The sequence below is a fragment of the Mustela erminea genome, chromosome 7, assembly GCF_009829155.1.
Source record: "Mustela erminea isolate mMusErm1 chromosome 7, mMusErm1.Pri, whole genome shotgun sequence".
NCBI classification, from domain to species: domain Eukaryota; kingdom Metazoa; phylum Chordata; class Mammalia; order Carnivora; family Mustelidae; genus Mustela; species Mustela erminea.
The window spans coordinates 17,843,717-17,856,743 of record NC_045620.1 but is presented as its reverse complement, the minus strand read 5'-3'; the positions used below and the strand labels follow the sequence as shown (position 1 = coordinate 17,856,743).

General features: G+C 48.1%; 1 long non-coding RNA gene across 3 annotated transcripts in view; it reads left to right on the top strand.

The window, feature by feature from the left end:
* Window positions 1-730: 730 nt before the first annotated feature.
* LOC116594948 overlaps window positions 731-13,027 on the top strand; it is a 101,233-nt gene continuing 88,936 nt past the window's right edge. For 2 of the 3 annotated variants that reach the window (XR_004287475.1, XR_004287476.1), the window contains exons 1-4: window positions 731-1,283; window positions 3,414-3,547; window positions 11,229-11,288; window positions 11,974-12,039. This is a non-coding gene — a long non-coding RNA (uncharacterized LOC116594948). The remainder of the gene's footprint in view (window positions 1,284-3,413; window positions 3,548-11,228; window positions 11,289-11,973; window positions 12,040-13,027) is intronic. The other variant, XR_004287477.1, reaches the window with a different exon arrangement.

Genomic DNA, 13,027 nt, shown 5'->3' with positions numbered 1-13,027 from the left:
GGTCACGTGACGGTCCCCCGTTCGACTCTAATTGGCTATAGTGGCTCACGGCCTCTCCCGCTGCTGTCACGGTCCCTTCGGAAACTACATTTCCCAGAAGGCCCCGCAGGGCTTAGCTCTTCCTAGCTGCTTAGATGCGGGCCGTACCCGGTTTGCCCAGCCTCTACGGGGCTTTGAGAGGCAAGGAAGAAGGAGCCCGGGGGGGCGAAACCTTTTGGATTAGAAGAGCCCGCACACTGGAGGCAGGGAGCAGAGTCACGGCTCGGCCCCCCTCCTTTTGCGCACAGACCTTTGGGAAATGTAGTAACACGTAGGTTTCTGGGGCTTGTGGCTCTCCCCTCTCACCCGGGTCGTTACTAATGGCGCGGAAACCGGTGGGGAGGCGGAGGGTCGCGGCGAGCCTTCCACAGGGGCTCTTCCTTCTCCACCAGGTGGCACAGCGCGCGAACGTCTGCCCATCCACCTCCTGGTTATCCCATGCTGGGATACCCTTCTACACTATCGCCCTGAGAATTCTGCAAGCTTAGATTTCCACGAAGTACTGTTTAGAGGGATCTGCTGAGCAATGGGAAGACTATTTTAAAAGAAACAAATGATGGCGGCCCTACATTACTCCCCTCCTCTGTGTTGCTCCCCGGACGCTTTATGAGGGGACACTGAACCATGGCGCTACGCGTATGGGGGATCCATTTTATGTTTGGACTTCCCATCGGGCGCTGATTTCCGCTCCCCGGGAGGGTCAGCTGGTCCTGCCGGTGTTCTCAACTCCGGCCTGCCCTCTTTTGGGCCACCACGACCGTCGGCTGTAGCCCAGTGCCGTCGGGCTGTACCCAATGGAGGGCATTCGTTCTGCCAGCTGCGGGGGTGACGGTCTTATTTTCCTGAAGGGAAGCCTGAGGGTGTGGTGGGTAAAAGGTCGTTGACGGGTCTGTCGTGCCGTCCGCTCGCTGCGGCAGGAACGAATTCTGACTCCTGCCTCACACCTGTCCTGTCCGCCTCGCGTGGTGGTGATCCCCTTTTCTCGGTTTTGCTGCCTCAGGTTAAGTCATAATCATGCCGGCCATTCTAACGGTCCCATCCCGCCAGTGTTTATCGGGAGTGTGCTTAGTGCCAGGCATTGCGCCTGGGGACCCGGGGTTGAAAGGGCGTGTGTGTGTGGGGGGGGGTCGCGGCCCCACCGGTGGTGGTGGGGGGGACACGCGGCCCCACCCTCACGGAGTTTACCGTCTAATGGGGAAGACACTGGTTACAGCACTCAGATAGGAGTAAAATGTCAAATTGTGGTAAGTAGAAAAAAGAAACAGGGTGCTACAAGAGAGAATGATGGAGGGAGCCCTAAGTCAGACTGGGAGATTCCGGAGAGGAAGAGATACCTGATCTGAGACCTGGAAGCCGAGAAACAGGAAGCTCTGTGACACCCAAGAAACGAGTAGTGTAGGCTGAGGGAACTGCAAGTGCAAAGGCCCTGGGGTAGAACTTAGTGTTTTGTGATTTGGGGAACTGAGAGGGGGGCACCTCTCAGTTGGCTTAGTTGGTTAAGCATCTGCCTTTGGCTCAGGTCATGATCCCAGGGTCCAGGGATTGGGCCACGGGGGCTGGGTGTGGGGTCTCTGCTCAGGGAGGAGCCCATTTCTTCCCTATTTTTGCCCCTCCCTCCTTTCCCCCCTCCTCCTGCTCTCTCTCTCTCTCTCTCTCTCTCTCTCAAATAAATTATAAAAATAAAATCTTTTTAAAAAGGGACGAGAGAAGCCTTTTGTGACTGGAGCACCGTGAAGTAGGGAGCGAGTAGAGCAAATAAAGGCTGGCCTCCCTTCCTCTAGGCTTGCCTCTTTGAAGGCAAGCATTGGCAATATAGAAAAATTCTCAAAATTCAAATACGATTTTACTCCCTTTTGGAGGCTTCATTTCCCCTGCAAGTCAAACTCCTTGGGCCCGGTGCTCAAGGACCCGCATCACTGGATCTACCTTGCTCTCCAGTCTCCCTTTTTTGTGTCTGCTTGGTATGCGTTATCCCACGTGCTTGCTGAGCAGGCTGACTTCCATTCGCCCTTCCTGTCCTGGTCACAGAATTGCTTCCTCCATGCTCTTCTCTGGTGCGTGCCCCACACTAGCTATCTAGTGACTGGTTTGCCTACTAATCTCTAAGCTGCTGCTCTCAGGAACTTGTTTTCTTTGTCTGTATGAAGCAGAAGATGAGGCCAAGCAGTTGGCATTTTTATAACAAATTTCCACGGAGAGACTGAGTGGGACAGGTAGCCATCACTAGCCTCCACGTGATACCTGATGAGAAGGCGATGTGGGGCTCCTGTCCACAGCAGAGTAGAAAGCATCCAAAGGGGGCAGAAGACATGAGTAAGAAATCTGCACGTTTCATGGCCAGGCACTGTCTCATCCATTGTCTCATTTAACCCTCAGACAATTGTGGGTCTTAGATTCTTTTTGCAGGCAAGAAAGATGGTGAGCAGAGGCTTGCCCAGAGTTCACCCAACTGGTAATGAGGAACCTTGGATAGCACCCTAGATCTTTCTGACCTCAAAACTTGAGGTCCTTCATGCTCCCTTTTCTTCTTTTGCCCCTATTCTGGGTCCTTTCACCAGCGCAGGAGCCTGAGAAGTTTTTTTTTTTTTTTAAGATTTTATTTATTTATTTGACAGATAGAGATTGCAAGTAGGCAGAGAGGCAGGCAGAGAGAGAGAGAGAAAAGGAAGCAGGCTCCCTGCTGAGCAGAGAGCCCGATGTGGGGGGCTCGATCCCAGGACCTCGGGATCATGACTCGAGCTGAAGGCAGAGGCATTAACCCACTGAGCCACCCAGGTGCCCCTAGGAGCCTGAGAAGTTCAAGGAACTGACCTCCAGGTGTCTTCTATCTTAAGTAAGTCATTTTCCCCCAAGAATATCAGATCTGGAACAGCCATTGCAGTGGGGCTCCAGCCCTTCCAGAAACCAGTGACTCATTTCAGTCTCTGCTTTTATTAGTATTTACAGGGCTTAGAAGAACTGGTAAGACTCAGATGCAGAAAATCCAGGAAAGAACACTCTTGGATTTGCTATCCTGTAGAATTCTGCCCTGTGGAATTCTCTGAGATGATTAAAATGTTCTACAACTATGCTGTCCAGTGTGATAGGGTTCCTACTTAGATAGTAGCTCGATGTCCTCACTCCCCTGGAAGTCTCTGACTCCAGGGTGTCTGAGACAGCTCAGTCTGAGACTACAGACCCATGGGCTAGATCTTCAAGGACCCTCCAGATCCAAGCTCTCTACCTTAGCTGTCATGTCTAAGAACACACATTGGGGTACAAACGGATATGGCCAGTGCATTGTTGATCTAGCCACTGCAGCATCCTCCAAGAGACTGGCCCAGAGCGGATGCCAGGTTTACACTGGATGAATGAATTTACTTTCTCTGCCCCAGGCTTCTACAATCCCTCCCTATTATGTGGACGAAGGGCTTCCGCCTTCCAGGGAAGGTGAATGAAACCAGTGTTTCATCACCATCTCCTCCATCCTGACTTCCTGGGGTGTGTGCCAAGGTGCAGCTGAAAACCAGTGAGTAATAATTCCTTGGAAACCTGCTGGATCCAGCATTTTTATGTGACAATCTGATTTTTATTTTGAAACTGTGCAAAATGAAAGCCCATATAAGCATCTGCTTTGTATGATTAGAGGCAGTGTGGTTCTGGGGAAAGAGGGCTGGTCTCAGAATCACCCAGGACCTAACAGGCTCTGTTGGACAAGGGGCTCAGTGCCTCTTGAGCCCCAGTTTTCTCATGAGTAAAACAAAAACATCAACTCTACTCTTCTTCCTACTGTTAATGTGAAGGCTTAAAAAATGGCTCACGCCCGCAGTGAGGCCACATGAAGTACCTTTCAAGTGATCATTTGCCTGAATCCGGTCTATTTTCATGGTTTCATTTTTCTAACACCTTTCGCTTAACCCTTCTACCACCGGTGCCTTTCTCATTTGCAACGTTTTCACTAGTTTTTGGCTTCTTTGGATTCCAGTAGATCGTATTGGATGCTAGCCATTGAATCACCTGCTCCTTTGCCCTACCTGGAGCCTCTTAAATGCCCAGCATTCTGAACTCCCTGACAAAGCACTGAGAGAGGTTTCCGGTTTCCCTCCTCTTCCATTCCTCCCATTCCTACTTCCCCCGGAAAAAAACCCAACAAATCAGGAAAAATCCCGGTTTCTATTTTGGCAGTTAGCACTCTTACCACTAGATGGCGCATGTGTGCAAGTCATCAGTCTTAAGACAAAGACTTTTTTTTTTTTTTTAATGTTTTTATACTCCACCTCAATCCACAAAAGCTTTGAGAGGAATTATACAAGTACAAAATATGCAAAAGGATAAAATGAAAAGTTGAAGGGATTGGAGAAAACAGAGAACAAGTGAGAGAGGTAACTCCAGGATGGGTCCTCGGAGGAAGGAGGACACTGAACAGCGAAACAAAACCCAGTGACTTCCCTGGAGCTGTTTCCGTGGGTCCTTCCATGCAGGCCTATGATGTGATGGTACATGAAGGAACGCAGTTCTCTGCGATGCAGACACCAGGTTACTAGGACCCGGTGAATTGACTGCTGCATGCCTTTGTATTTTCAAAAAGTGAAATTTGTACTTGTCCCCCACTGAGATTTGGGTGGAGTTTGGGACCAGGAGGCTCTCCTTGAGGCTGTGGTCACAGTCCCCAGGATGGCACCCCATGACCACCCTTGCCTCCTGGTTTTCACACCCGGTGAGTCCTGTCCTCTCCCCCCCCCCCCCCCCGCCCGCCACATACCAGGGTGTGGTTTGTGTGACCAACAGAATATAAGAGGAGTGATGGCATGTTGTTTCTGAGGTTGGGTTATAGAAGACATCAGACATCTCTTGGTGTCTCTGTGTCTTTCTTTGTCTCTGTCTTTCTGTCAGATCATTTGCTCTGGGGAAAGCTAGCTGGCATGTCATGAGGAGCTCTCTGGAGAGACCCATGTAGCAAAGAACTGAGGCCTTCTGGCAATAGCCAGCATTCATTCGCTAGTCATGTGTGCAAGCCACCTTGGAAGCAGATCCTTCAGCCCAACAGACACCTTGACTGAAATCCTATGAGAGACCCCGAGGCAGACCATCTGGCTAAATCCATCCTTAGTTCTGCGAGATTTTAAGTGTCCTTTTCAAGGGCTAAGTTTTAGTGGTAGTTTGTTACACAGCAATAGCTAACTAAGGCAGAGGCCCATGGAAACCCAAGGTTGCACTGGAGGTAATTTTGCATGGGTGGGTCAACTTGGTTTTAGAGGCAAGGAAATATTTCAGAAGCAATGTGTATGGGCTTTAAATCCGATAGACGTGGGCACCAATTCAGGCTGTGTCTGTGGAAAGACAGAAGTAGAAGTCGCCACGTGAAATGTCTGCAAAGGTTTCTTTGCAGGGTGGTAAGGGCAAGGGCCTCAATTGTCTTATTCACTGGGGCACCCTCATGGCCTAGTGCAGGGCCTGGCACGTGATGGTCATCCTACAAAATTTTTTTTTTAAGATTTTATTTATTTATCAGAGAGAGAGACAGAGAGGGCATATGTGCAGAGGGAGAGGGAGAAGCGGATTCCCTGCCAAGGAGGGAGCCTGATATGGGGCTCCATCCCAGAACACTGGGATCATGACCTGGGCCGAAGGCAGACGCTTAACAACTGAGCCACCCAGGTGCCCCTCTACGACTCTTTCTTTAATGGATGCATGAATGGTGAGCTATAACTCTGACTGAGCCATTTAATTTTCTGGAAGGCAGTCATTCATTAAGCTCCTACTGTGTGCAAAGTACATAATGTTGGTGAAGCTTCCATGGAACTTTTGTGTCCTCTGCAGATGACACGCACTTTCCCCTCCATCATGTCTCCCCTCACTCTGTATTTTCTCCTCGGAATTCTTTATTATTTTTGTAGAGCCTTGCGCGGGCTTTGGATTGCACTCTGAAAACATTCTCATGAGAGTAGTGTTCTTAGGCCGTCATGACAAGTAATTTCTGGTTAGGAGCAATTTTTCCAACAGGAGATATATCAACCCAGGACACTGGATTTATTTTGTGTAGTTGTGTTTTAGGGCCTGCCCTAATTTTTTTCTTCTTCCTCCCACCCCTTTCTTAAAAAAAAAAAAAAAGATCTGAAATGGCTAATGCTAAGTTATAGTAGTTCAGTTTCCCTGTAATAACTTTCTAGAGTCTATTTTCCCCTTTTCATCTGACTTGGGCACTGATTTTAACCGGATCTTCCCGTAACAGAAACATTCTGGGGGTGAAGGAGAATCAGTGATTTGCCTCAGACCCGTGTCCACCCCGCCCCCTCCCAAGTATAAACAGTCCTTCCTCGGTAGCTAGCTCTGCAGGACTTCCCCGTGCCCCCTCCGCCGCCCCCGCCCTGTCCCCACACAGCTATTTATTGAGTGCCCGCCACACGCCCATTCCTGTGTCATGCAGGTGTTACACGCCGTATTGAATCTGCGCTGGAGACTGTGAATTGCCTTGCCGGTTTTGTTAGTCCAGGTCCTTCGAGGAGCAGACACCAGGAGGGGATTAATTGTGTAAGGATTTTACTAGGGGGAAAAAATGCCTTTCAAAGGAAATAGCGAGACGGCTTAAAGGCCAGGAGGGCCATCAGACCCCAAAGGAAGGGGGCACAGGGAGACAGTTGGGTACAAGTGTCCCAGTGTACCCTGCATTTTCAGGAAAATTCGGTCTCACGAAGTTTTGGGAAAGCTGTCAGGGAGTCCTTGAGCCAAAGCCAGTCAGCAAAGGAGTCGGGGCCTTGTGTCTCGAGACTGGGTCTGACTTCTCCGCCAACCATATTCAGTCACTGGTGGGGTACAGTGCATGGGAGGTGTGGCCAATGAATGTCAAAGCACAGCAGCTGGTGTCCTCAGCTCCAAGCAGTAGAAGTCTGTGGGAGCCCACTTCTGTGGCTGCCCCCTCTCCCCCCACTTATACTCCTTTCTTTTTAAGTAACAGAAGCCTGATTTGTTTGGGTGGCCAAGATGTGATGCCGAACTGGGAGATCTTAGGTCCCTGCCTTCCTTGCAACAGGTTGTGGCTCTATGAGTGTATATACGAGCAGCAGTGTTGGGATGACCTACCAGTAACGCTCCTTGAGGGGATCTGAGTCAGCCAGGAGGTGCCTGCCATCTCCCCTTCTCTCTGCCAGGACTAATGACAGAATGGCTGCTGCCTCGGCGGTCATTTTGTGCCAAGAGGCAGTTTGTTAATAACGGAAGGACAAATACACAAATAGCAAGAGTCTACATTGCTAACGAATAGAGACCTCACGCGCACTCTGGATGGCCTGGTTCCAGACTTTAGCCTGAGAGAAACACCCCCCCCTTTTTAAAGGTCATTGTTACCTTGTGTTATAAGCAGGTAAATCTAATTCCAGTTGGTACAGTATCTAATCTTCACCATGCCTCTGCCATGCAGGCATATTTATGCCCATTTTACAGATGAGGAAAATGAAGTTTAGAATGAGTAAGTGTTAGATTTAGAGCCCGGGGTGGTATTGAGGATCCTTTGAGCTGCGAGTAACAGAACAGTGTTGGTCGGTCTTTCCGGAAGACAAGAACTGCCTGGGAACTTGCTGAACACACAGATAGCCAGTCCTCTCCCCTGGACGTCCTCGTTCAACAGGTCCAGGTTAAGGTCTGAGAAGCTATTTTATCTGCGATGGACAGCCCGGCCCATCATCACCCTCTGGCAACAGGGTGAATCCCCTTGTGGGTGAGGACCGACACCAGGTAGCTCAAACAGCGAGGAGGCAAACGCTTCCTGTAAGAAGACTTCTGTGAGCCCAAGAGTTGTGTGGGGAGCTTGACAGAAATACAGATTCTGGGTTTTCCTTTCATAGGCTGGGAATCAGTAGATCTTTGTGGAACCTGGGAGCTAGCCCTTTTCAGATGCTTCCCCAGGGGATCCTGATGCCTCTGGTCCAGGGACTCTGGTTTCACTGCCGGGAGCACAGCCCTGGAGTAGGATGGGGCTGGGTTTGAATCCTGAGGCTGCCCTTTATTGGCTGGGTGACCTGTGTGTGATTGGTTTCGTCATTTTGGATTTGAAGAAAATGGTAAGGGCTACCTCACCGGCTGGTTGTGAGGACTCAGTGACATTGAATTCCAGTCTGTTAACTTGCAGTGTTACAGAAATTGACAGAGGGTTCAGTTATGGTGGGCAAGTTACACAAATCCCCAGGGAACCAAGGATCCCAGGAGGGTGGTCCTGGAGCTGGGACTCCCCCTTTCTCTGTGCAGCTACTTCTGGCCTTGAGAGCGACCGACGTGCCTGTGTATGAAGAAGCTGAGTAAAGGTCTTCTAGAACATGTTCCTGTGTTTCCCCGGCTGCCACCTCCCTCCCTCTGGTCCCCTTCTCTGCAAGTCTGCCCAAGAGTCGTCTGCACTCAATGGATCTGTCTTCTCCCCTCTGGCTCCCTCCTCAGCCCACTTCAATCCAGATGCTGACATCACTGCTCTGCTGAAGTAGTTCTCAGGGCTTCTGTGTTGCCAAATCTGAAGACAATTTTCATTATTTTTTTTAAAGATTTGTTTATTTATTTTAGAGAGAGCAAGCGAGCGCACCTGTGAGTCAGGGAGGGGGCAGAGGGACAAGAAGAGAATCTCAAGCAGACTCTGCACTGAGCACCAGAGTCTGAAGTGGGACTCCACCCCATGACTCCGAGATCACGACCTGAGCCAAAACCAAGAGTCGGCCGCTCAGCCCTCCCAGCCACCTGGGCACCCCCACCAGTGGACATTTTAAAGTCCTCATGTCATTTGAGCACTTATTGCTGCTGTGTCCTTGTTCCTTCTTGGAACTTTGCTTTCTTGGCTCCTGGCACTCTCTTGTTCTATTTCTCCTTTTGTTTTGTGGTTGGTGCTTCTAGCTTCTGGGGAGCTCTGCCTCAGTCTTTGTCTTACACGCTCTACTCTTTGCCCTTTTAATCCTCTATTTGCCTCTAATTCTTTCCCTGGTATTCTTTCCCTGATCAGAGCCCAGTCATTGAGTTCTTCTAAGTCCCAGTGAATCATCTCCCTTCATGGTCTCCTGTAACCTTTTCCTTCCTTTCTCCACGGGATGGCTAAAATCAGGCCCAAAGAGTGCTCCCAGGCCTCCTTCACATATCATCCTACAAGGCCTAGTAATATCCTGGAAAATGGAAAAATGAGACCGGATTTGTTGTGGATCAGGACCCAGGAGGACCCTGAGATACACTTAATTGTTCCAACTTATACTGGTATTAGAGACAGAATCACTCTGCAGGCTGAGTACATAACCCTTCATGGCCTTAGCTGGGATTCTGAGGCTTTCTGTCCAGGTCATTACTCCTTTCAGAGGAGTGGGAGCCATTCCTCCTTCTATCAGGGACTTGTTTGACTTTGGACCTAGCTTGTACTGAAACTTGGTTTCAGTTTTCTCATCAAAGAAATGCAGGAGATGGGCTAATTTTCTCCGAGGTTTCTTCCAACCACTAGCACCATCACAACCAGCTTTTTTATTTCACTCCCAGGAATCTATACAGAAACAGTCTTCCAAGGGCTTAAAGACGTATGTATGCTCCCTCGTAATAACCCAAGGGCCTATCAAGAAGGGATTGTTTGGGGGCGCCTGGGTGGCTCAGTCTGTTGAGCGTCTGTCTTTTGATTTCGGCTCAGGTCATCATCTAGGGTCGTGAGATCCAGCCTCTCTTTGGGCCCTCTGCTCTTTCCATCTTTTCCCTCCCCCACTTGTGCTCTCTCTCTCTCTCAAAGTAAATAAATGAATCTTTCAAAAAACCAAGGGATTGGTTAAATAACTTACGGTGTATACACTCAACGATGGCATTGCTCAAAGTAGGCATTCTGTTTGTTATTAGTCTCCTGGGAGATAAGGCGTGTGAGCCAGAATGTCAAGCAATGACTTTATCAAGAAGATTTTACTAACAATAACAATATGTACATATGTAAAGGCAGCTGAAGTGAATAGTGTGTTTAGAGACATAGTTGCTTTGCATTCTGGTACAAGCTCTCCCTTACTTTTCTCAGGCCAGAACACATAGGTCCTGGATTAGCACTGGTACACAGACCACACACTGAGTAGTGCTGGGGAGAAAAAAAAATTCCCCTCAAGTCTTCTAAGTTCTTTGACTGGCTTACTAATTAAATCGACACAGGGCAGACTAACAGAGCAAAATGAACCAAAAAGTGTTATAATGTGCATACCTCCTCTATCTGTGGAAGAGACTCAGCAAGACTGAGTAATCTGCTGAAATGTCCAAAGCCATTGTCTTAAATACCATCTTCAGTTAGAGACAAAAGAAGATGATGGGGTTGGGGAGTCAGATATGGGAGGTCACCAAGAAAAGTAGAGTGAGTAAGGGTAGGGTTGTCATCCAGATTTAAATCCATATCTTCTCCATTGATAAGAGCTTCTAGAGATCTAGACTCACTGCCTGTCCCCCACCCCCCATTTCTTGGTACAGCTAGGGAGCCATCCTTACAAAAGGAGGTTTCCCTTATACAAAAAGGTAACTTCTATTTGGTTTCAGAACTTCTCTTGTGTCTGCATTTTCTTAAAAATTTAACCAGTTTAGGGCACCTGGGTGGCTCAGTGGGTTAAGCCTCTGCCTTTAGCTCAGGTCATGATCTCAGGGTCCTGGGATCGAGCCCCATATCCGGCTCTCTGCTCAGTGGGGAGCCTGCTTCCTCCTCTCCCTCTGCCTGCCTCTCTGCCAACTTGTGATCTGTCTCTGTCAAATAAATAAATAAATAAACAAATCTTTAGAAAAAATAACCAGCTTAAAATAATCAGTATGCTAAAGAGACAGATCTTGGGGTGACAAAATTTGCTCCCCTTCAGCATCATCACTCAAGCTTCACAAAAATAAAATAGCCCCACGTTTGCAGGTACATAAAGATGTCTCAGATGCATTGTTTAAAAAAATATGCTGCAGAGCAGTATGGTGTTTTCAGAAACATGGATCTATACAAAAAGGGATACCTAAGTGCACAGATGGGCCGATAGATGCATAAAGCATTTCTGAAACAAGTTTTGAGAAATTAACTGTACTTCCATCTGAGGAGTGAAGCTGGGATTCTGGGGTGAAAAATCTCTTTTTTGTCATATATCCAGACTGCTCTTCAGTGGGTCGTCTCTGGTACAGTGTCTAGAATCTGTTCCGATTGTTCTGTGCCCTTCTTGACACAGTTGTTAAACATTTTTGTCTTTTATCTTTTTTTTTTTAAGTGAAATCTACACCCAGCGTGGGGCTCAAACTTACGAACCTGAGATCAAGCTTTCTACCAAGTGAGTCAGCCAACCACCCCAGTTGTCCATCATTTTGAATGTAAATCCTCTTTACCCTTTTTTTTAACCTATGTGTGTGTATCACTATCATATTTTTAAAAGATTTTATTTATTTATTTACGTATTTATGTCTTTATTGAGAGAATGTGTGCATGAATGGGGGGAGGGGCCGAGGAAGAGGGAGAGAGAATCTCAAGCAGACTCCTTGCTGACCATGGAGCCCGATGTGGGACTTGATCTCATAACCCCAAGATCATGACCTGAGCCAAAATCAAGAGTTGGTCACTTAACCGAGCCACCCAAGTACCCTTCACTTTCACATATATTTTTTTTTATTTTTATCGATTGATTTATTTATTTTGTGTGAGAGAGAAAGAGCACATGGTGAGGGAGTGTGGAGAGAGAAAGTGAGAGAATCTCGAGCAGACCCCCCCCCCCCCAAGCCCCGCCACTGAGTGTGGCGCCCAGCTCGGGGTTCATCCTCACGACCCTGACATCATGACCTGACCTGAAAGCAAGAGTCGGTGCTTTAACCAACTAAACCACCCAGGCTCCCCCCTCACTTTTGTATTTTTGAAACAAATTAGTTACAGAGCAAATCCAGATGCTTCTTGAGTCTCTATTTGCTGATGACAAGTCTCCATTTTTCATTTTTTATGAACATTCCCTCTGTTCTCACCACTAGGCCTGTGAACAAGGCAGTTCTCTCCGTCCTGTGCCTCGGAGCTCTTCTCCCACAGCTATGTTCACAGTAAGTCATTTTGGTTCACAGCTTAGAGATGAAGAAGGCCCAGGGGCCAGAGGACTGATTACAGTTATAATTTACAATTATACAGTGATTTTTCACACTGCTCATGGAATTCTTACTTCCTCCCTGTTTGAGTTGGATAGTTAGAAGGGTCCGATTTGATTGAAGTAGTCTAGGCTGTGATTAGCCCAAGACTGTGGCAGCTTCAGTTGAACTGGGAAGGATGGGGGCAACAAATGCAAATTATTTCCTCAACCCGCACAACTGTGTACTTACTGTGTGCAGCCGACCCTGTGTGGAAAAGGGAATTGACTTTTCCTTTCCTTTGAAATGGGAACTGTTGGGACATCTAAGTGGCCTCATTAAACTCAAGATGCAAACAGCCAGTGCCGCTGTAGGAGTCTGGGGGGACCTGAGACAATGTCCCTGGAGTCTGAGAGTTTTTGATTCAAATGCTCAAGGCCTGTTTACTGTGGTTCTTGATGGAATTAAAAAAAAAAAAAGGTTTGCTTTTAAATATATTTTGTCTTATTTCTGTGTTAGAGAGAATGTGGTTGGCTCTTGCCCTTGGTTCCTGGGGAACAACCTCTCAATCCTTAGAAAGTCCTCTGAGTAATGAAAGACTCTTTGTTATCTGTTGTAGGTCCTGGGAATTTATACTTGTAAGGTGACTCAGAGTGGGGACGGGCCAACCCAGAAAGACCAATGCTGTGATTAGAGGGTGGGGCTTTGAGCCCTATGATATCAGCTTGACCCAGGGAAGAAAAAAGGGGTGTGGCCAATGAGCCAAACTATCATGGCTACGTAATGGAACAGGACACTGAATTTTGGCTGAACGTCCCTGGTGGAAATGCTCTGTGTATGGTCACACATACACAGAGTGTAGGAGAGGGTAACGGGTCCTGACTCCAGGGGGAGAGAACATGCGATCCTCCCAGAGGCCCCTCTCTCCTGTATGTTTCTTCCTTTGGCTGGTTCTGATTTATTCTTC